The sequence below is a fragment of the Papio anubis genome, chromosome 5, assembly GCF_008728515.1.
Source record: "Papio anubis isolate 15944 chromosome 5, Panubis1.0, whole genome shotgun sequence".
In the NCBI taxonomy this organism is placed as follows: Eukaryota; Metazoa; Chordata; class Mammalia; order Primates; family Cercopithecidae; genus Papio; species Papio anubis.
In genome coordinates this window covers 31,006,085-31,029,062 of record NC_044980.1, presented here as the reverse complement: position 1 = coordinate 31,029,062, position 22,978 = coordinate 31,006,085, and the positions used below count along the sequence as shown (strand labels likewise).

Here is a 22,978-nt window from a genome sequence, read left to right as displayed (position 1 = left end):
ATCCCAGCACTTTGGGAGGCCGAGGCGGGTGGATCACCTGAGGTCAGGAGTTCGAGAGCAGCCTGGCCAACATGGTGAAACCCTGTCTCTACTAAACAAAATACAAAAAAGTGGCCAGGCATGGTTGCGGGCGTCTGTAGTCCCAGCTACTCGGGAGGTTGAGGCAGAAGAATGGCGTGAACCCGGGAGGCAGAGCTTGCAGTAAGCCAAGATTGCACCGCTGCACTCCAGCCTGGGCGACAGAGAGAGACTCCTCAAAAAAAAAAAAAAAAAAAAAAAAGAAGAAACCACCTATGATTAAATATCTACTATTAATTCATTCAACAAATGTTCACTGAGTGTCTATCATGTGCTGGGTCCTGAACAAAACAATGTTCCTACAAAGTTTCAGGAAGCCTGTGTTCTGAAGATGGTGAATTATTAAACAAATGTAAAATACTATGACGTCAGATGGTGACAGAACTGTGATGGTAACTATGGTAATGTCACAGGATAGTGAAAAGGTGACATTTGAGAGACTGAAATTGTGCCCCAAAGAGTTAAAGAAACCAATAACAGATATTTTTGTGTTGGTAGGATGACAGATTTTTTTTTTAAAGTAACTTTAGTTACTTTTTAAAAAAGTAACTAAAACTCCCTGAACATGAGCTTTCAGAACTGGCTGAAATTGCTTCAAACTAATATGGCCACCTGGAGTTTGTACAGAATGAGCACGCTGAAATCACGGCCGGAATTAATTAATTAATTAATTTATTTATTTATTTATTTATTTTTATTTATTTTTGAGACGGAGTCTCGCTCCGTCGGCCAGGCTGGAGTGCAGTGGCCGGATCTCAGCTCACTGCAAGCTCCGCCCCCTGAGTTCACGCCATTCTCCTGCCTCAGCCTCCCGTGTAGCTGGGACTACAGGCGCCGGCCACCTCGCCCGGCTAGGTTTTCTTTTGTATTTTTTAGTAGAGACGGGGTTTCACCGTGTTAGCCAGGATGGTCTCGATCTTCTGACCTCGTGATCCGCCCGTCTTGGCCTCCCAAAGTGCTGGGATTACAGGCTTGAGCCACCAAGCCCGGCACGGCCTGAATTTCCACCACATTTCATATTAACTCCGCTCAAATTTGCACACGTGACCCATGAGTTAGCACAAAGAGACAACTGTGCATGCCCAAGGGACTTTCCAGACCTCCTGTTTCCTTCAACTTCCAATACAAAGCTTTTTACATTTTTTTTTTTTTTTTTTTGAGACAGTCTCACTCTGTTGCCCAGGCTGGAGTGCAATGGCGCGATCTCGGCTCACGGCAACCTCCGCCTCCCAGGTTCGAGCGATTCTCATGCCTCAGCCTCCCGAGTAGCTGCGCTTACAGGCACAGGCCACCATACCTAGCTAAGTTTTTGTATTTTTAGTAGAGATGGGGTTTTGTCATGTTGGCCAGCCCAGTCTCGAACTCCTGATTTCAAGTGATCCACCTGCCTCAGCCTCCCAAAGTGCTGGGATTACAGGCATGAGCCACTGCACCTGGCCAATATAAAGCTTTTCTAGTGCATGGGGCAGTCAGCCTCTCTTGCTGGATAACAAGTCCGGAATGAAGTGAGACACTGAGCCACAAGAATATCTGTGGGCAGGTTGTTCTAGGCAGAGGGAACCGCCAAGTGCTAAGGCCCTGAGATGCAGACTTGCCTGGCTGCCCAAGGATGAAAGAGGACAGATGTAGCTACAGAAGAAATGAGGGGGAAGTGCCCCTACTGTGCTAGGAGCTTCCTTGTTTTCTTCTGTCCCCCCAACCCCCACCCCACAATCCTCACAACCACCTTATAAAACAAGGATATCTGGCTGTATTTTACCAACATTGGCTAATGCTTTCTGAGCATAACTGTGTGTGAGACACTGTTCTAAATAAGCACCTTTGGCCAGCCCCTGGTGGCTCACGCCTGTAATCCTAGCATTTTGGGAGGCCAAGGTGGGCGAATCACCTAAGGTCAGGAGTTCAAGAGCAGCCTGGCCAACATGGTGAAACCCCATCTCTACTAAAAATACAAAATTAGCTGGCTGTGGTGGTGCACACCTGTAATCCCAGCTACTAGGGAGGCTGAGGCAGGAGAATTGCTTGAACCGGGGAGGCGGAGGCTGCAGTGAGCTGAGATCACACCACTGCGCTCTCGCCTGGGCGAGACAGAGTAAGACTGTCTCAAAATAATAATAATGAAATAAAATAAATAAGCACCTTCCACAGATTACCTTATTTAACTGCCACAGCGGTGCTGCAGGAGACACTGTTCTCCCTTTTATAGGCCAAGATAAATAATGGAATCAAAGGCTGGATGCAGTGGTTCACGCCTGTAATCCCAGCACTTTGGGAGGCTAAGGTGGGCAGATCACCTGAGGTCAGAAATTCAAGATCAGCCTGGGCAACACGTTGAAACCCTGTCTCTACTAAAAATATAAAATTAGCTGGGCATGGTGGTGTGCACCTGTAATCCCAGCTACTCAGGAGGCTGGGGCATGAGAATTGCTTGAACTCAGGAGGCGGAGGTTGCAGTGAGCTGAGATTGTGCCACTGCACTCCAGCCTGGGCCACAGAGTGAGACTCTTTCTAAACCAAACCAAACCAAACCAAACCAAACAAAGAAACCCATAATAATAGAATCAAAGTGGCGAACTAAGGTCTCACAGTTCATAAGTAACAGAGCCAGGACTAGCACCCAGACCCACTGGACTTGGCTTTGCTCCTTGTACATCAGCCTGCTGCCTGCCTGCTTCTGATGATCTTGCCCCCTGTACTATACCTGACTTACCCAGGCCAGCAACACAGCCTGGTGGTCGCTGCTCCTCAGCCATGCATGGGCCTCATATGATAAACATGTAGTTTGTGTCAGAAGCGTGTGGCTCTCTAGCTGATATTCATTCTCGCTTCCTTTATTTTGTTGGCAGTGGCAATGAATTAAACTAAAATGCAGTCTCTCTTGGAGGTATGGATAGCTATACAACATAATTCTGGCCAATGGGATGAAAGAGGAAATTGTGTTGGTAGGGTTACACCAACAGTCCTTCAGGAAAGAGCAGAAATGAGAGGAAAAAGAAATCCCTGTGTTGTTAAGTCACCATTATCTGGATCCAACCAATTGTCTGAATTACACCCCAAACACAGAATTCAGAGAACCTATAATATGGAATGAGATGAGCAAGAGGGGTCAGGAAGCAGATGTTAAGGACTTGGAAGTTCCAGACTGGAAAGTGTTGACCTAGCTGTTAAATGTGAAGTATCTGGTCAAATTGCCTACTGCTGGATGTTGCAAAGTCATTTACATGTTGACTGAGGTTGTGCAGTTAGAAAAAATGGTAAGAAAAATTTAGAATATTGGTAGGTGCTTTTTCTTTTTTAACCTTTTTTTTTTTTTTTTTTTTTAGAGATGGAGTTTCTCTTCTGTTGCCCAGGCTGGAGTGCAATGGGGTGATCTAGGTTCACCACAGCCTCTGCCTCTCGGGTTCAAGCAATTCTCTTGCCTTAGCCTCCTGAGTAGCTGGGATTACAGGCATGTGCCACCATGCTCGGCTAATTTTGTATTTTTAGTAGAGACAGGGTTTCTCCATATTGGTCAGGCTGGTCTCGAACTCCTGACCTCAGGTGATCTGTGCCCCCCTCGGCCTCCCAAAGTGCTGGGATTACAGGTGTGAGCCACCGTGCCTGGCCAGTAGGTGCTTTTTCACTCTCAGCAAAGTCTACAGCTCCTCAACTCAGTAAGCAATCAGAGATAATGAGAAATATCACTTTGCTTGAAAGGCACTCTTGACATTCAGTCTGCAATCTAAACTGCCTAGGAAGCCCACATTATGAACCCTTGCAGGGTTACAAAAATCAGCTTTATCACAAGCAGACAAGTGGTGTCCTACTAGCCGGAGCTTGTAAGTCTGTTGGCGAAAATGTGATTACCCACCAGAAACCATTGTTTCAACTGTCCTCAGCAGCATCCATTAAGTAGTATATGTTAAGTTAAAATTTAGAGAGATGGGGGCGGATTCTAAGTTAAAAAGTCAAGGATTCAAATGATAAGGAATTGACCAGAAACACACAGACTAGATACCTTAAAAAAAACTGCAACCCTGGTCCACAACAGCCTGGGATGGTTAAATCTCTACAGCAACCTTGCAACTCTTCCTCTCCCTCTTTCTCACCAGCAATTGACATCAACGAGTAGACTTCAAAAAGTGTTCAGCCCCCAGAAAAGGTGTCCTTCCTGTGCCCATCACAAAAGTGGCCATGGTGGACAGTGAATGAGGAATGACCTCCCGGGGCTGGGGACAGTGGCTCACGCCTGTAATCTCAGCACTTTGGGAGGCCAAGGTGGGAGGATCACCTGAGGTCAAGAGTTTGAGACCAGCCTGGCCAACATGGTGAAACACCGTCTCTACTAAAAATACAAAATTAGCCAGGCATGGTGGCGGGTGCCTGTAGTCCCAGCTATGTGGGAGGCTGAGGCAGGAGAATCACTTGAACCCAGGAGGCAGAGGTTGCAGTGAGCCAAGATTGCACTACTGCACTCCAGCCTGGCGACAGAGCGAGACTCCATCTCAAAAAAAAAAAAAAAAAAAAAGACCTCCCAGTAAGAGGCAAGGGCCATGGAAGGCCATAAACAAGGAGTTCCTTCCACTAGAGCAAGGGGTGGCCAGAGTGAGGACCCTTGCTATTCTTGGCCAGCAGGATTTGGTCATAGCTATGGACAGTGACCATGGTATTTTCCATCTCTCCTTTTATAAATGGATTTTTTGGTTGTTGTTTGGAGAAGGAGTTTTGTTCTTGTTGCTCAGGCTGGAATGCAGTGGTGCAATCTCAGCTCACTGCAACCTCCACTTCCCAGATTCAAGTGACTCTTTTGCCTCAGCCTCCCAAGTAGCTGGCATTACAGGCACCCGCCACCACACCTGGCTAGTTTTGTATTTTTAGTAGAGACAGGGTTTCACCATGTTGGCCAGGCTGGTCTCAAACTCCTGACCTCAGGTGATCCACTCACCTCGGCCTCCCAAAGTGCTGGGATTATAGGCGTTGAGCCACTGTGCCCAGCCCGGAAGTTTTTATTGTAGTTATTTTATACCTTTTCCAGTATTGTATCTTGGGGGTACTAAAGACTGCTCACAGGGAGCCCTATCTAGCGCTGATGGAGAAGACCACATAACACCCAGACGTCTGGGGCTCTAGTCTGGAAATGCTACCTGGATGAGGCTTGGGTGCCACCTCCCTTGGCCTACGCCTTGAATGGAAAGAAGGGTATGTCTCAGTAACCAAAGAAGAGGACTGTGGCAGAGAATGCTAGTTCCCTACAGAGTGTCCTGCTGGCTTTTTCCTTATTAACAGAAACCTACCTGTGTTTGAGGAGCAAGTGCCCAGCCAAAAAGCAGTTTCTTAATGCACCTTCAGAGAGGAGTGGACATAAGATACAGTCCTGGCCCATCAAGTTGTTGGGAGAGGCATCCAGGCAGGCTCCTTTTATATGGGGTCTCTTTTCCCTTTTTCTTGCTTAGAATGCATATGTGATGGCTGGAGCTTTAGCAACCATCTTGTGACCTTGAGCAGCCATACCAGCCCCAGATATTTCACCTCCAGACTTCTTATTACATGAGACAAAAACAGGCACCTATCTCGTCTAAGCCCTGTTAATTAGATATTCTGTTATAGCTGAATAAAATCCTTAGTGAATGTATTGCTTTCATTCACTTTTCACCCTCAGATTCAAGGCCCTGAACATAATCCTGAGTCCTTCAACTTCAGCCCTGCTACCTTCCCAACGTGCAGTTATTACTGAGTTCCTACCTCGATTTGAGGGTTGCCAAAAAATACAGAGCATGTGTCTGCCCGTTAAAAAAGTGAAAGCATAGGCCAGGTGTGGTGGCTCATGCCTGTAATCCCAGCACTTCAGGAGGTTGAGGCGGGCAGATCACGAGGTCAGGAGATCAAGACCATGCTGGCTAACATGGTGAAACCTCGTCTCTACTAAAAATACAGAGAATTAGCTGGGCGTGGTGGCGGGCGCCTGTAGTCCTAGCTACTCGGGAGGCTGAGGCAGAAGAATGGTGTGAACCCGGGAGATGGAGCTTGCAGTGAGCCGAGATCACACCACTGCACTCCAGCCTGGGCGACAGAGCGAGACTCCGTCTCAAAAACAAAAACAAAAAAGATGAAAGCACACATAAACTTAACCAGTGATACATTAGCATTACTGTGCAGTCCCAGGTGTTTCACACAAACATACAACTGATTGAGAAACATTGCAAATACAAACAACTGGGACTCCCTTAAGTCAGGTTATGTTTTGGGAGAGCTAATTTTTTAATTAAATTAAATTAAATTAATTAATTAATTAATTTTAATCAGCTCACTGCAACCTCCGCCTCCTGGGTTCAATAAATTCTCCTGCCTCAGCCTCCTGAGTAGCTGGGATTACAGGCACCCACCACCATGCCCGGCTAATTTCTGTATTTTTAGTAGAGACAGGGTTTCACCATGTTGGCCAGGCTGGTCTCAAATTCCTGACCTCAGGTGATCCACCCGCCTCGGCCTCCCAAAGTGCTGGGATTATACGTGTGAGCCATGGCACCCGGCCTGGGACAGCTAATTTTTATCTGCCTACATGGCTGACTCCATACTAGATGAAGGGCTGTGCATATGAGGCAGAGAATTTGATCTAGCCTTTTATGGAACAAGGGTTGATTCTGCCAGGCACTGTGCTAGGTTAGAAAAGAAAAGATGAACAGCTTGTAGAGGCTGCGATCCACTGAAGAAAGAGACCATAAAATAAACAGCAACAATAAAATGTGCAAAGACCCATGGAAGGTGCACTTGGAGGCATAGGATGGATTCTGACAAGTGAGGCTTTCCAAGGTCAATGCTGAGGTTTTAGGGGATGAGAGAGATGTTCCCATATATTAATAAATTATAGAAGGTAAGAACCTAGAAGGAACCTCAGGGATTACCTCCTCCAGCCTTCAATTTTATAGATGAGAGAAATGAATCTCAAGGCAGGCCCAAGATCCTTCAATTTCTGGGTTTGATGACCCTTGAAGAATATGAAAAAGAAAAAAAAAGTGATTGAAATGAAAAAGAACAACCTGGCAGCTATTTTGAGACTCTATTATCTGAAGATATTATATGTCCTATGGACTATCTGTCCAAATAAAAATGGGAATGAGTAGAAATTGCAGGCAGACTCATGAATGTTGAAGGCCAAAAAACCCTAATGAATATTAGAAGTTATTTCTGTTCCCTACCTACTTCTAAAATATATTTGCTGTGGCTTCAAATATGACCTCTGCGGTTTAAGATTGTTTACTCAGGATGTCAGGATTTGACCAGTTCTGGGTTAATAATATTTCTAGAGTTTAGATATCTCAGTTCTAAAAGAGCATACTAATTGAGGAAAGAGGACATATATGAGGCAATGTGCATATTTGTACAATGGCAGTTCAATGCTCTGAAACAGTTGCTATCTACTGAATAGGTAATTGACTGAGAACAGTCAGGGCTTCTGTGTTAGCAGCAAGACAGCCATGAGGTCACTGTGACTGCCCTTTATCTTCTGATCATTCTGTCCATGTGATATGGATCAGGCGGCCATGATACTACCAACCTGCTCATCCACAACCCAGTAGATCACATCATCCACAACCCAGTAGATCACATCATCCACAACCTAGTAGGTCACATCATCCACATGTAGCATTATCACACATTCTTTAATTACACCAGAGTGAGTTTTTTTTAAACCGGATAGTTATTTTACGAATCCTTTCACACCAAGTGTGCTGTTAGATGCTTCTGGTGTTTAGACTTTTGGGTACATAATCTATTTACTGTATTTAAATTCTTAGCATGTAACTACTCAGGATCTGACCTCATCATTAATTAACAATGATTCAAATATTTATAAGAGCCAGTAATACACTCTGCCACTAGCTAGCTGTAAGGCCCCAGGCAAGTCATGTAAAATCTTTCAGCCTCAGTTTTCTCACCTGCCAAATGAGGTGGTTTTACTAAGTTTCTTTCCAGCTCTGGCATTCCCCCTACACACCTCCCCCGACCTTGGAGCTAAGTTAGCAAGGCAGGGATGAAGTAGCTGGTCTCATTAGGAAGCACATACACAACCACAAAAGTTTTGAACTGCAGAGGAGATAGGCCAAATTGCTTTATCAGACTTTGAGTATCTGCCAAGGCAAAGGAGGAGGGAAGCCCCAGGGGTGGTTTTACATTTATGTGCTTATAACCCTATCCCAGCTTTTCCAGAAGACAAGAAGAAATATCTCCTACTGAATAAAAGCTCTTTGGAAGAGCAATAGAACCAAGGTTTAAGAAGTGGGGAAGAACTTGCTGGGGGGTGGGGTACAATAGGAAATCTGGGGTTTCCACTGAGGCCCCACAGCCTCTTCAATTTGGCAAGAGCCTAAACTGTGCGGAGACTGACCTCCACCCTCTCCCTTCCCTGGACTGCTCGCCTGCTTGCTTGCAGGAGCTGGGGCTGGAGTGCCTGATGCAGTGAGTGAATTCTCAGAGGAAACCAAAAGATCACAGAGCACAAAGGTTCAACCTTGTGTCCCCTGAGAAGCTCCCCCATTTCCCAGGCCTTGCTGTGGGAAAGGCCTCAGACAATGAGAAGGAAAGTCAAAGTCCATGGGAGTAGGAGAAACAAGAATCCTCAGCTGACCTCTTTCAGTCAGGAACTCAGAATTCAGAAGGAAAGATTTCAGAGGAGGTAGGAGAATATACTAACCCTGAGTCCCTCCATGACCCCTTTGCTACTCATGTGCCATCACAGCCCTTAATAGGGTGGGAGAGAAGTGATGTGGAGACACTATAAGAAGACTTGATATAGCATAAATGGAGAGGCACTAGGCTGAAAACCATCGAACCTTGGGGCGAGGACTGCGGAAATGATGAGTTTGGATCCACTGTCGCTCTAGATCCTGCCGTGGTAGGAGCATGGGCACAGTTAAAAGTCAGGGCTGGGCAGGGCGCAGTAGCTCATGCCTGTAATCCTAGCACTTTGGGAGGCTGAGGCAGGAGGACTGCTTGAGCCCAGGAATTCAAGAGCAGCCGGGGCAACATGGCAAGACTCTGTGTCTACAAAAGATTGAAAAATTAGCTGGGTCTGGTGGTGCACACCTGTGGTTCCAGCTACACGGGAGGCTGACATGGGAGGATCTCTTGAGCCCAGTAGTTCAACGCTGCAGTGAGTTATGCTCATACCACCGCACTCCAGCCTGACTGACAGAGTGAGACCCTGTCTCAATATATTATTTATATGTATATATATATTTTATATATATGGCTGGGAGAGGTCACTGCCAGGGAGGTGCCACAAGGTGACCCTGATCTTGGTGAACTTCCCACCATCCATGTCTTCAGGCTCTAAGGCTTGGAAACATGAATTCTGTCAGTACATCGCAAGGGCATCTATTTCTCATGTGTAAACATACAGTTATCAGCAAGAAAGTTCATTCATTCATTTTCAGTTGGAAAGACAATTACTAAGTGGGCAGGATGTTTGCATCCACATAATCAATGCATGCTTACCCTGAAGGCATGATGCAGCAAAGGCAAACTTGGAATAAGGAGACCCAGGTGAGCACAGGAAGGGCTCTAGCTCAGGTAGCTTCAGGCACTCCCTCTCCCACACTGTAGTTGAGACTTTGCAAAGGAAATTGTCTACTTAGCCAAGACTCCCCGCTACTAGAAAACATTAGAAAGGTCATCACTAACTTTTTTTTTTTTTTTTTTTTTTTTTAGGCGGCATCTCGCTCTGTCGCCCAGGCTGGAGTGCAGTGGTGCGATCTCGGCTCACTGCAACCTCCACCTCCTGGGTTCAAGCGATTCTTCTGCCTCAGCCTCCCGAGTAGCTGGGATTACAGGTGTGTGCCACCACACCCGGCTAATTTTTGTATTTTTAATAGAGACAGGTTTTCACCATATTGGCCAGGCTGGTCTTGAACTCCTGACCTCGCGATCCACATGCCTTGGTCTCCCAAAGTGTTGGGATTACAGGCGTGAGCACCGTGTCCAGCCTCAGGCATCACTAACTTCTTACTCTTAGAGTTTTTGTCCCTGTTTTGCACTGACCACCCTGCTTCTATTCACACCCACTTTCTCCAAATTGCACATTATGACATCAATAAGTAACGATTTCTGTTCTCTGAATTACAAGCACAATCCCATTTCAGTCCATCCTCCGCAAGATCACTGTGATTTGACGTTTGTTTTCTACATGCTTTCAAAGACAATGTCTTACCTTAGAAACTTGGAGACTGGCTATCCAACCCTGTACATTGTATTTACTAGTTTAATTCTCAAAATAAAAACTTGACTTCCTTATGTCTAAGTTCGGGGCTGTGAAGAAGGGATCTCGCTACTGCCCCAGGTCCCGAGGACACCTCTGGATTTAGTGTAACTACAGGAGCTGGCAAAGTGGCCACCTGGGGCACGTGCAGGCAGCTTTGATGTGCTCGGAATGCTGTCTGTGAATGCCTGCAGGAGGTGAGGATGGTAGGGACAGAGCTAAAGTCACAAGCAATTCATGTTGCCGGGAATTCATGTTCTTTTTTCCACTCTTGACCCGGAGCCCCACTGAGGAGCCTTATGCTCTGAATTTCCAGACAGCTCCTGCATTTCCCAGAGCCCTGTGGCCCTGTGGCAGTGTCCCAGTGCCACAGATGGGGGAACAGATTGAGACAGGACCGGAGACTCAGTGACAGTCAGAGCACTATGTGTCCATGACGTCACTCGGCAAAAACTCCCTGCAGATTGGAAGGCAGGTTCTCATCCATTAAGCAAAGCATTTCTCCGGGAAATTAGAAGGAAAAAACAAAACAAAAAAACCTTCTCTGTTTTAGAGACAACATAGGCACAAGGGCACATCTCTACAGGGAGATGTAGGCGGTTGGGTACATTTAGGAAAGGAGTCTAATGTTTCCATTGCTGAGGCCTCGGAGGGAGGTGCTATGGGAAACAGACACTCTCGGGCACACTGCCGATCTGGGGAATTACCAAGATTAGCAAAATGGCCATTACCCGCCACCCATCAGGTTCCACTGAAGCATTTCCAATGTACTTTAAGCACCCTGGTTGGACGACTCCAAGTTCAGTATCAATCCCTTTGTGATGCTGAGCACGTAGACTGTGCCAAGTCAGACGCTGAAGAAACCATGTGAAAATAACCAAAGACTTGTTCTCAACTTGAAATCTCAAGTCTTCTTGCCTGAGGAGATTAAAAACTTGGCCTCCTTCCCCGACGCGGATGCGCTAGCCCCCTGCCTGGCAGGCCCAGGTGCTCTCCTGCCCAGTCCTGTCCTCATCCTTCCTTCCCGTGTTCTCCAAGGCTCTCTCCATGACACCTTCCACCCAAGTCCTTTCCCACGAGTCTCAAGACCAGAAGAAAAAAAAAGGAAAGACAGATGCGTGCCTGCTTCTGGTGTTCCTAAGTTCCACAAGATAAACACTGGTTAAACCAGTGAGGACTCACTCCTCAGGCAGGAATCATTCGTTCCTCCAGCAAGTATTTATCGAGTGCAATAAATCAAGCAACCTTTCTAAATAAAGTTTCAAGCAACTTTAAATAAAAGTCCTCAGCTTTGGGAACTTAAAATCTAAAGTGGTGGCCAGGTGTGGTGGCTCACACCTGTAATCCCAGCACTTTGGGGTGCTGAGGCGGGCAGATCACTTGAGGTCAGTAGTTCGAGAGCAGCCTGGCCTTGAAAATTACCCGGCTGTGGTGGCGGGCGCCTGTAATCCCAGCTACTCAGGAGGCTGAGGCAGGAGGGTCGCCTGAACCTGGGAGGCAGAGATAGTGGTGAGCCAAGATTGTGCCACTTCACTCCAGCCTGGGCGATAGAGCAAGACTCTATCCAAAAAAAAAAAAAAAAAAAAAAAAAATTCTAAAGTGGTCTTTCCAAGCCAGGCTGAACCTCAGAATCATCTGGGCTTCTTAAAGATAGGCCAGATCCAATCCTTAGAGATTCTGATTCCCAAAACCTGAGGGTGGTGGTGGCGAGCAGATACCTGCACTTGTAATGAGTGTTTTGGGTAACTGGTATAACAGGGCCCTGGAAACTATTGATCAATTAGAACAAGAGGTGCTGACTCCTGCATGACTGAGATTGGGACCACAGGAAGAAAGTCAATTTTAACATCCTAATGTCTCCGGAGACTCCTCATTTCCCACCCGTGTAGGGTTGTAAGATTCAGCAAATAAGAATGTTTAGCTTCCAGTTAAAAATGAATTTCTGAAAACAACAAATAATGTTTTAATATAAGTATGCTCCAAATATTGTGGTATATCTTAATGTAGGCATGTCCCATGTAATAGTGGGACATATTTATACTAAAATATTATTCATTGTTTGTCTGAAATTCAAATTTAACTGAGTGTCTGGTATTTTATGTGGCAACCCTACTCCCACCCCGTCCCAAAACGAAGCTCTCAGAGTCTGTGACCTGCGTGCCTGTCTGCCTTTGTGACATATGGAATCCCAGCCGGCACCTGTGCCCTGCCTCGACAGGCCTTTCACTTCTTCCTGGATGCAGATATCACCCACGGGCCAGGGCCCCCCACACTGTGCAGGCGGAGAGTGAATGAGTCAGCCCTGGGATCACAGTCCAGCCCCTGACTCTGAGGAACTTCTTTCTCTTCCTGCGGGCTCTGGTCTCATATGCCCAAATCTGCTCCTCACAGCCCAGCTGCCTTCCCTAAATGCCTCTATTTGCCCAAACCCTGTAAATACTAGTCCCCTCTGGCCAACTGACCTCCTGCAATAGGCACTGACAAAATGAGACGTCTATCTCACATTATACAACTGTGTCATAAGGATGAAAGATCAGGAACAGACAAAGAAGATCAGAAACAGAAAAATGTTTGAAGTAATCACAAGAAGTAATCCACTAGTGATTTTCAAACCATGATCCTAGGACTACATAGAGCATTTCATAGGCTTTCAAACACAGCTGCGCTGATTCTATTAGTTTCATTTGCTTATGCTTCTGAGTAAGATTTTATTTGAATGAATTTAAGCAGCTAACACACTGAAGTACAGAGTTGGCGACCAATTCTAAGAGATGCTCACATTGGGCTGTGGAGAACACTGTGCACTGTCTACCCAGCACCTCCTCCCTTTTAACCCCCAACAGAAGCCTGGGTTTTTGTTTGTTGTTGTTGTTGTTGTTGTTTGAGACGAAGTCTGGCTCTGTCACACAGGCTGGAGTGCAGTGGCACAATCTCAGCTCACTGCAACCTCCACCTCCTGGGTTCAAGTGATTCTCCTGCCTCAGCCTCATGAGTAACTGGGATTACAGAAGTGCGCCACCACACCTGGCTAATTTTTTTGTATTTTTAGTAGAGATGGGGTTTTACCACGTTGGCCAGGCTGGCCTTGGAACTCCTGACCTTAAGTGATCTACCTGCCTCAGCCTCCCAAAGTGCTGGGATTACAGGCGTGAGCCACCTCGCCCAGCCTGAATCCTGGTTTTTGTGCAAGGATTCAACCATCCTCCTCCACACATGAGAGGCCTTGGCTTTAAAGAAGGGCCTAATTGATCAGTGGTGTAAGGACATCCTTCCCTTGCAGCAGTGGTTTCAGGAATGAGCAGGTGACCCAACACTGGGCAATGAGACATGAGGTGACGGCTTCTGGAATCTTCTGGAGAACGTTGCCTTGCTCCTAAGACAAAGTGCTGAGATATGATAGTCTCTCTTCTTCCTCTGGATGTCATCAGCTCTCAGTGACATGCCTGGAACTGCTGCTGCTACCCTGCTCCAGCCTAAATGAAGCTCAATCCTGGGGATCACAGAGTGAGAGGGAAAATGAGATCGGGACCCTGAGGACGCTACGGAACCACTGAATATCCTTCCCACTGAAGCCGGTTTGGGGTGGATTTTTGTAACCAGCCTCTCGAAAACATCCTGTTATATGTGTGCTTCTGTGCTTGGAGCTGCATATTAAAAGGAAATGTCTAAGACAGAAATGCAAATTTAAACTTCTGAGATTCGCAGCAATAAAAGTGGATCTACCTGTCTTTATTTCTATCCCAGAGGGCAGAAATGTGCTCATCTTTATTTCTCTATAGACACTGGTTTTTGCTTTACTTTGACTTTGAATAAAAATAGCTCTACTATAATGTTTGTTGATGAAACATCAAAAATAAACTTACTCCTCCTTCTGGCAAAACCTCCATATTTAAACAGTGTGAGAACCACAAGAAAAAGCACAAGGTGTTTGAACTGCCTTGTGAACTTTTCTTTGGAACACAGGCAAAGGCAGAGGCTGAAGGCCCCCCGGCATCCTTAAGGCGCAGAATCCCACAGCCCATGAAGAGATTCCTGTGCCGACTCCCCCCACACCCACCTCACTCTCACATGCTTGGCTTTTCCTGCCATGTTCCCCTCCAGTGACTATTGAGCTGGTCCCCAGGCTCCAAGGGCAGAACTCCCACTCTGCAAACTTTCTACCAATGCTGCTTCTCCCATTTCATGTAGTTCCATAGACCTATAAATCAACTCTTCAGAAGAGGGCTGGAGGCTTGACTCTGGACTATTGACTCTGGAAAAGTGAGCTTGCTTCTCAGGGCTTCTAAGAGGTTCAGTAAAGCCACTGGAAACTGGCGACATCTTCCACCCTCCAGCAAAGACATAACTAAAGTAGTGAATGGCTCCACGCCAGGAGTGCTTATTCCAGAACAGCAAGACAGAAACACAGCCAAAGTGGGCAAGAAAATATAATACAGATTAATCGTGGACACTAATAAAAATGAACACATGACGCTGCCAAGGAGATGAGAACAGGCATATCAAATTGAGGCCAATGCATTCCCTAAATATTTACTGAGTGCCCACTACCCTGTGCCAGGCATTACCACAAATTGCTAAAAATACAAACTGAACAAGTTCTGTTTTTGGCTTCAAGAGATTCCCAGTTTTCCTAGGGACAGCTACATAAATAACATTAAAGGATGGCAGAATTCACAGGTGGAACTGGAGGTGATAGGATTCATTTACACAAGCCCAGTCCTACGGAATCCTGAGGGTAAACATGCAGGTGGTATGTTGACGCAACAGGCAAGGAGGGCTGGCGTGGAGGGTGTGCGCGGTGGTGGAGCTAGGAGTTAGTGTAAGGTGTAGTTTGGGGCAGAGTGCACGTGGATTTTGACCTTTGTCACACAGGTAATCGGTTTTGGTTGTTAGTGGTTTAATTTTTTTTAAGCAAGAGAGAGATATAACAAGATTTGTGACTTCATTTTAGAAAAGTAAGTATATGAGAAAACGTTTGCCATAATATGTGAGGAGAAAGTGGGTTACAAAGTAGTTTTGATTGTTTTCATTTTTAAAAACGAAATTGATATGCAATGTATTTGAAAGATATTCACTAAAATGACTGTTTTCATCTCAGGAAAGGAGGTCTATGAGTGGTTTTTCACCTTTAAATATCTAGATCTTCTAAATGCTTATGAACATATATTACTTTACTGATTTAAAAGCACAATGTAGCTAGGTGCGGTGGCTCACACCTATAATCCTAGCACTTTGGGAGGCCAAGGCAGGCAGATCTCCTGAGGCCAGGGGTTCAAGACCAGCCTGGCCAACATGGTGAAACCCTGTCTCTACCAAAAATACAAACAAACAAAAAATTAACCAGGCAGGGTGGCACGCACCTGCAGTCCCAGCTACTGGGGAGGCTGAGGCAAGATAATAGCTTGAACCTAGAAGGTGGAGGTTGCAGTGGGCTGAGACTGCACTACTGCACTCCAGCCTGGGCGAGACTCCGTCTCAAAAATAAAATAAATAAAATAAAATAAAATAAAATATAAAAAATAAGGCCAGGCACGGTGGTCCATGCCTGTAATCTCAGCATTTTGGCAGGACGAAGCAGGTAGATCACGAGATCAGGAGTTCGAAACCAGCCTGGCCAACATAGTGAAACCCTGTCTCTGCTAAAAATAAATAAATAAATAAAATAAAAACACAATGTGTGGGGAGTGGGGTAGGGACACAATGGGATGTCTGTGCACTGAGTGAGACCATACGGCAGGGAGGCAGTTGGAGGACTGTTCCTCATAGTTCAGATGGGAACCAGTGACTGCCTGGATAGGGGAGTGGCAATGGGATGCTGGGGGAAGGGGCTGGCATCTTGGACAATTTCAGAGGCACAGTTGACTAGTCTTGGTGACCATTTGGAATGAGGTTAGTGGGGAAGGGGATAGAGAAGAGGAGGAGTCCACGATGACCTAGGGGACTGGAGAGACCTAGGGGCTCCGCCAATAAAGGCCCCTCATTCACACGGGCCTTGTCCTTGGCCTCTTACACTCCAGGAATCTGAGTTGGGCCCTCTTGTCAGGGCTCCAAACCAGACTTCTTGCCTTCCTCTGTTCCATTGGCTAGCTCCAGACCCAGTGGGAATGGCCAAGGCTTTCCTTCTTACTGTGACAGTGGACTGCCCTCTCCCATGTCCACCTAACGCATGCTGGCCACACTCATGAAGCCTTAGTCCAAAACTCCCCATCTAAATCCACAGGGCCTGGGAGAGCCAGGTTTGTTACCAGAAGCTCACAAAGCTCAGCCTCTTTTAAAGTAATTAAAAGCCCAGTGTGGGAGACCTTGGCACCAAGTTTTTCCACCTACTAGGCTCTTGGCAGAGATCTAACAGTCCACCAGTGTTGGAAGGCCAATGCGTTACTCTGGAGCCAAGTGGGAGATGACCACACACACACACACACACACACACACACAGCCGCTTTGTGAGTACAGCTCTCCACTCCCTCTTCCCCTTCCAATTTCCCAGAGCTCCCATTCAACAAGGAAAACATGGATCTGATTATGAGGTTTGACTTGGGCCAAACAGTTGCAGCCCTACTCTCATCAGACAGAATGGAGCAGGGGCCAATTTCCATCAGAAAAGCCAAGTGTAATGAGTGACAAGCATAGAACTGAGCTGGCTGGGCCAAGCAGAAGGAGCTGCAAAGGAGAAAATTGTCTCTATTACGTCAAATCCGTCCACAGATAATGAACTGCCAAGCCGCCACATGCTTTCACAGCATCACATTAATCTTTTTTTTTTTTTTTTTTAAATTACGTCTGTATTCCAGCCACCTAATAAAAAAGTGTGGGTCTACTCCCCACTCAGACAAGGATCTATGGAACATGAGAAACAGGCAAATTCTAACTATAGGACAGTATTTACAATCGGCTCCAGATTCCCAAAGGAAAACAATTTTGACTCAAAAAAGTAATTTGAGAAAGACAACTTTCGAAAAGTTTAGGCCTAAAGACGTTTGTACTATAGCGTGAGGAAGAAAGGCTAATTAGAAAACAAAATGTAGTTGGCAGCATGCTGGAGTTGGCTCTCGCTGTTTCCCAAGAGCTGATTGTTAAAATTTTAGGAAGTTTGCAAGCTGGTTGACATCATGTTGATACTTTGAAACCAGCCATGGTGGGAGTGTTTACACCATGGAAATTGGCAAATGCTACAAATCAGGATGGCCCCTCCCTGTCAGCCATTTGTTAAACATTTAACAGCACACTAAGGAGTATGATCCCTTTCCATTTTTAAAGTTCTATTTATATACACATTGGTGTATGTGTAAAAAGTCAGGAAGTAAAATAGCTAAAACATTAAAACACTAACTGTTTTCATTCTGGGTGGTGAGACTAACAAGTAGTTTTTTGGTTTTTTTTTTTTTTTTTTTTTTTTTTTTTTAGATGGAGTTTTGCTTTTGTTGCACAGGCTGGAGTGCAATGGTGGTGTGATCTCTGCTCACTGCAACCTCCGCCTCCCAGGTTCAAGCAATTCTCCTACCTCAGCCTCCCAAGTAGCTGGAGTTACAGGTGTGTGCTACCACGCCCAGCTAAATTTTTTGTATTTTTAGTGAAGATGGGGTTTCACCGTGTTGGTCAGGCTGGTCTCGAACTCCTGACCTCACATGATCCGCCTGCCTCAGTCTTCCAAAGTGCTGTGATTACAGGTGTGAGCAACTGCACCCGGCCACTAACAAGTAGTTTTCATCTTCTTTGACTTTTCTTTTTTCTACAGTGAACCTCAATTCTCTACACAATAATCAACTTTTTGGCAAAGGGGGTAGTTTCTTTCCCTTCTGAGCTCTGATTCACACTTTTCCTCTTCTTTCATATACTCCTGCCCTGGCCTCCCAGGTTTTCACCCTCTGTGTAGGGTGGTGGTGAAATCTGAACTACCCACCTATCCCCAGGTGAAGTGGAACTCCAGGAAATAAGAACAGGTGAGCAGATGCCAGGCTCCAGGAAGACACAGCCCCAGCTCAGCCCACACCAGGCTTAGGGCTGGGGTGAGCTGGCTTCTGGACCTCTGTTCTGGGCATAAAGCTGTTATTGGTGATTTAACAAAGGAGGGGTGAACAGCTGGGGAGAACAGGAGTCTCTGCCCGGGTCACCCTGGGACTCTGTGGCTGAAACACCATCCCTCTAAGATGTTAACATCAGCTTTCACCTGCTGCATGCTAGCTATTCCTGATGTCTGTAGAGCGGGTAGATCACTCTCAACACTCTTACATCTATGATCTCATTGTATCCTTGCCATAGTTGGGTGCTTTCCCAGTTTAACAAGTATGTAAAAAAAGGCCCAGAAAGCCCAAGTGACTTGTCCAAAGTCACACAGCCAGGAGCTGAGCTGGGACAATAATCCAGGTATGAATACTGAATTTTAGGGGGTTTTTTTTTCCACTAGACTATCTCCCTCTCTCTCTCTTTCTAGGTAGATAAATCGATATATCTATATAAATATTTTTTGAGACAGTCTTGCTCTGTCACCTAGACTGCAGTGCTGTGGCGTGGCCTTGGTTCACTGCTACCTCTGCCTTCTGGGTTCAAGCGATTCTCCTGCCTCAGCCTCCCAAGTAGCTGGGACTACAGACATGTACCACCATGCTTGACTAATTTTTTTTTTGTATTTTTAGTAGAGACAGGGTTTTGCTATGTTGGCCAGGCTGCTCTCGGGCTCCTGACCTCAAGTGATCCACCAGCCTTGGCCTCTCAAAGGGCTGGGATTACAGGCATAAGCCACCATGTCTGCCTTTCACTAGACTATACTGAATATATCATAAGACCCCAAATTTCTTGCTGAATAGTTAGAATGAAACTTGAGCTCCCATTGTCTCATGATTAAATAAGTCTAGGAGCTTTTCTGAGTAAAGGAAAGGGGCTACTAGCCCCAATCTGACTTGGTTTTGGAACCAGTTTATGGTCTCTGCAGGAAAGTAAGTAAAATTCCATCGTGTTTTTTCCTACTTCCTACATGCTCCCTGTACCAGCAACTTTTGACTGTCGGGTGAATGTTGGTGTTACGGACATGTTGCTTCTCAATGGCTTTCACTTCCTAATCCCATAGAACTGCATGCTGCCTCCAAAGTCCCCTGTCTCACATGAACATGAGAAAGCCGGGACAAGAGGGGCTTCCTGACACTCCATGGAACCTTCTGAAGCACACAGTGAACAACACTTGTGTCCATACAATAGTCCAGCTTCAATCAATGGTCTCCTTGCTCCAGTTACTCAGTTGGCCTGCAGAAACTTCTGGTTGGTCTGTGATTGATGGAGAGGCCCGCTTCTGTGCAGGTGTAATTCTTCTAAAAACAGGAGGTGCCCTCCAGGCAAAAATGTCTAGGAAACCATGAAAAAAAAAGAGGCAGCACTGATTCCAAAGTCTTGTTGACCAAACTTTTAAGATAGAAATTTAAAGTTTATCCAATCTTGCATATTCTAATGTGCCTGGAAGGTGAAGGAATCAGCTAGATCCGTAAGACAGGGGCCAAGTGGCTGGGGCTAAGGTACCAGTTAGAAACAAATGCTTGTTCCTTGGTGCCAAAAAGAAGAACTAGCGCTCAGTCAAATAATTTTTTCAGCGAGGCAATTTTACTTCTATAGAAGGGTGCAACTCTCGGATGGGGCAATGGCAAGAGCACACCTGAACAAGGGAGGCGAAGGAATTCTTATTCCTGATGCAGGTAGCCCCTACTGTTGTGTCGTCCTCCTATTGGCTAGGGTTGAACCACACAGTCTAAGGTCATTCCAATTGGCTATTTTAAAGAGAGCAAGGGTATGAGCTAGAGTGGCGGGGTGAGCAGTTTGGTAGGAAAGACAGTTATAGAACAGGTAACTAAAGGTGACTTAGGTCAGAGCAAGTGACCAGGATGAGTTAGGACAGAGCAGGTGACCTGGGGAACAGATGTGAACTACTGATTAAAACTGGTGGCAAAGGTTGTTTGCTGAAACTACGAGGAAGTTAAACTTTAAAATGGAGGACAAAGAACTGAACATTCTGACATACTGATTCTTTGAAGAGAAATGTAGAACTCACTATATCCATCATGCCCAATCCTGTTCCTCCCCCCACCCCCACGCCAACCAGATGGGGCATCGCTACCTCCATTGATTTACACATTGGGATTCCGTATCAAAATCTTAGTTTAACAAAGGGTTCCAGGGCCTAAAAAGTAGTACATTTGAAAATTGCTCATCTAATCTAATTATCTCATTTAATAGGTTAAAGAAATTGAGGCCTAAGAAGGGAACAGTCACCCAGGCAGTGAGTGAAGGAGCCAGACCTGCCCACTAACTACACCCAGTCACTCCTGCATCACCCGTCCTTTAACTTGCCAGGCAGTTGACCTTGGCCTCATGCAATCTTCCGGTCTTTCTGGTCTACCACACTGTTCTTGTTCTTGTTGATGAGGAAGTGATTGCTTTCAGTTTGGGTCTGGGCTCCGGTACCTACACTGGCCTCCTTTTTGACTTAGACCTCCTGTTCCTGGACCCTGGCCAATCCAACAGCAGACCTGCCAGACCTCATCTTAACTCCATCTCCTCTTTCTCCCCTAACCACACAAATCTACACAATACACACACAATGCAAATCTACATAGATTTTGGTGGCCTTGAGAACTTCCAAAACACCCCCATCAGCCCAGGATGTAATAGACTTTAATAAACCCAGTGCCCCATGCATGCATAGTAGGCACTGACTCAGTGTTATTAATGGTGCTGATGATAAGCTTAGGGATGACAGGTAGCTATGCACAAGATAAATACCAAAATATACTGCAACATCCACACAGACTGAGATCTCCCCTAGCTCTGAATAGTTACATGAATACTAAGAGTCACAGACAGTCCCTGTATCACTCTCAATTTCCTGTTTTGTAAAACACAAAGTAGCAGAACTGTATCTGTTGTCACAGAGGTTCCCAATTTATAAACAGCAAATACATTAGACTCCCAGGGCAGTTTCATTAAATCATGCTTATTTGCACATCCAAAGGATTTTCCCTTTGTAAATTGCATCACGGCAGTGTTTCCATAAACAGCAAGCTTCCCTAATGATTCGACCATACATGCTTCTTTAGCAAAAAAAAAACACACACATTTTCAAGACCACAACTCCTGCAAAACCTGAGGGGCACTTAAACGAAAAATAGAAGGGGGGGGAAAAAAGTGAAAAGACAGAAGATAAGACCTAGAGTTGAGGCCATTCATGGCATCCTGATTTTTTCTTCTAAATTTGAGGCTCTAAGTGAGCTGGAGCCACAGCAGAGAAAGTGCCCCGGTTTGGTGCTTTGCACATAAAGCATCCCTCTGAACCTAAGTGTGTGGAGCTCTCCCAGCCGCTGGGTTCCATTATATCAGGCTATTCTGGGATGGCCACAGCTTGCTAGTAGCATCTCCTTCCAGGAATCTAGCCTGGACCAAGAAATCTCACAACCCTAAAGGCCAATGGAATTAGAACATATTCTGGGTGCCCGGAGTATTATAGTTCTGTTAATAATTCCTGACCCCACTGACAGCCAATGGCAGCCAGTGAACTGGAAACTGGGGGTGACTCAGGGTCACCTCAGATGGCAGCTACTCAGGATGAATCCTGCAAAGCCAGACAAGCCCTCCAAATGCTCTCTTCCAATCCAAAAGCCTGCCATTCAGCCGCAAATGAAATTCTCTCTGAAGCACATACGGGGAATCCTGTTCAATTGGTTCCATCAGTTCTCGTTGTCTGGCAGTATCTCTGGGCCCAGCTCTGGGAGATTTTCTTTAAACCTGTGGGAGACCTGAGCGTGCGAGGATGGTGTCAGACCTCAAGCCTCTGACACCATCGGTTTGGCTTAAGAAGCTGTGATAGAACTAAATTATCTGACATTTTCTTTTTCATCCTCTTTTATTTTTCCTCCACAAACAGAACAAGCTCCAAATGTGACCTACTTTCCCTTTCTTTGTGATTATGCAGAACTCATAACGCTTTTTCTTCAGCCTGACTAATATTTCCAGTGACATGCTTTTCATCTTTCGGAAAAGAAGAGTCTGCCTCAGGCTGCCCGAGAATCTAACTCTTGGTGAGACGATCTACGAGGACAGATGAGTTACAAAGACTTCACTTGAGGACTCATAAGACACTTGACCTAGTACAAGAAAAAACAAAACAAAGCAAAACAATAACAAAATCCAGATTCTGCCTCTTGAAAGTAATTAGCATTTAGTCTGAAACTTTTCATCAACAAGAACACCATCAAGATGGTGCTGATGAGCTAAGTGACTCTGAAGTTCCTCACCACAACCCAAGTCCTGTAACTCCAGACTCTGTGGCCTCGGCCTGGAATCCTGCCACCCTCCAAAAGCCGCTCAGGCACTTCCAAATTCTGCATTTTGCATTAAAAATTAATTGACTTCTTCCAACTCTTCAGTGACTCAGAACACAACAGCGTTTCAAAGTATCAGGAGAAATGATTTAAAAATAAAAGCCAAGCAGCTAGCTTAGGAGGAAACCTGGCTCTATTAGTCAAAATTAAGCTGATATTGACTTTCCTCCACTATTTTTACCTTGGAGGCTGTGCATTTTTTAAACGTCTGATCTGCTGTCCTTTTCCCGACATTGAAATTCCAAATTACAATTTGTAATCGGGAAACATTTGGTGGGTGACTTTGGAAATGTCCCTGCTGACCAGA

The 22,978-nt window shown here is 45.7% G+C and overlaps 1 protein-coding gene across 4 annotated transcripts in view; it reads right to left on the bottom strand.

Annotated features, from left to right (window-relative positions):
• Positions 1–22,978, bottom strand: part of PDZD2 (PDZ domain containing 2) — a 472,962-nt gene that overhangs the window by 318,214 nt on the left and 131,770 nt on the right. Inside the window, exon 1 of one of the 4 annotated variants that reach the window (XM_031666099.1) lies at positions 6,960–9,046. The exons of the other annotated variants lie outside the window; for them this stretch is intronic. The gene's annotated coding sequence lies outside the window, so the exon portion shown is untranslated. Of the gene's footprint in view, positions 1–6,959; positions 9,047–22,978 lie in introns of those variants that run through there. 4 annotated transcript variants of the gene reach the window in all.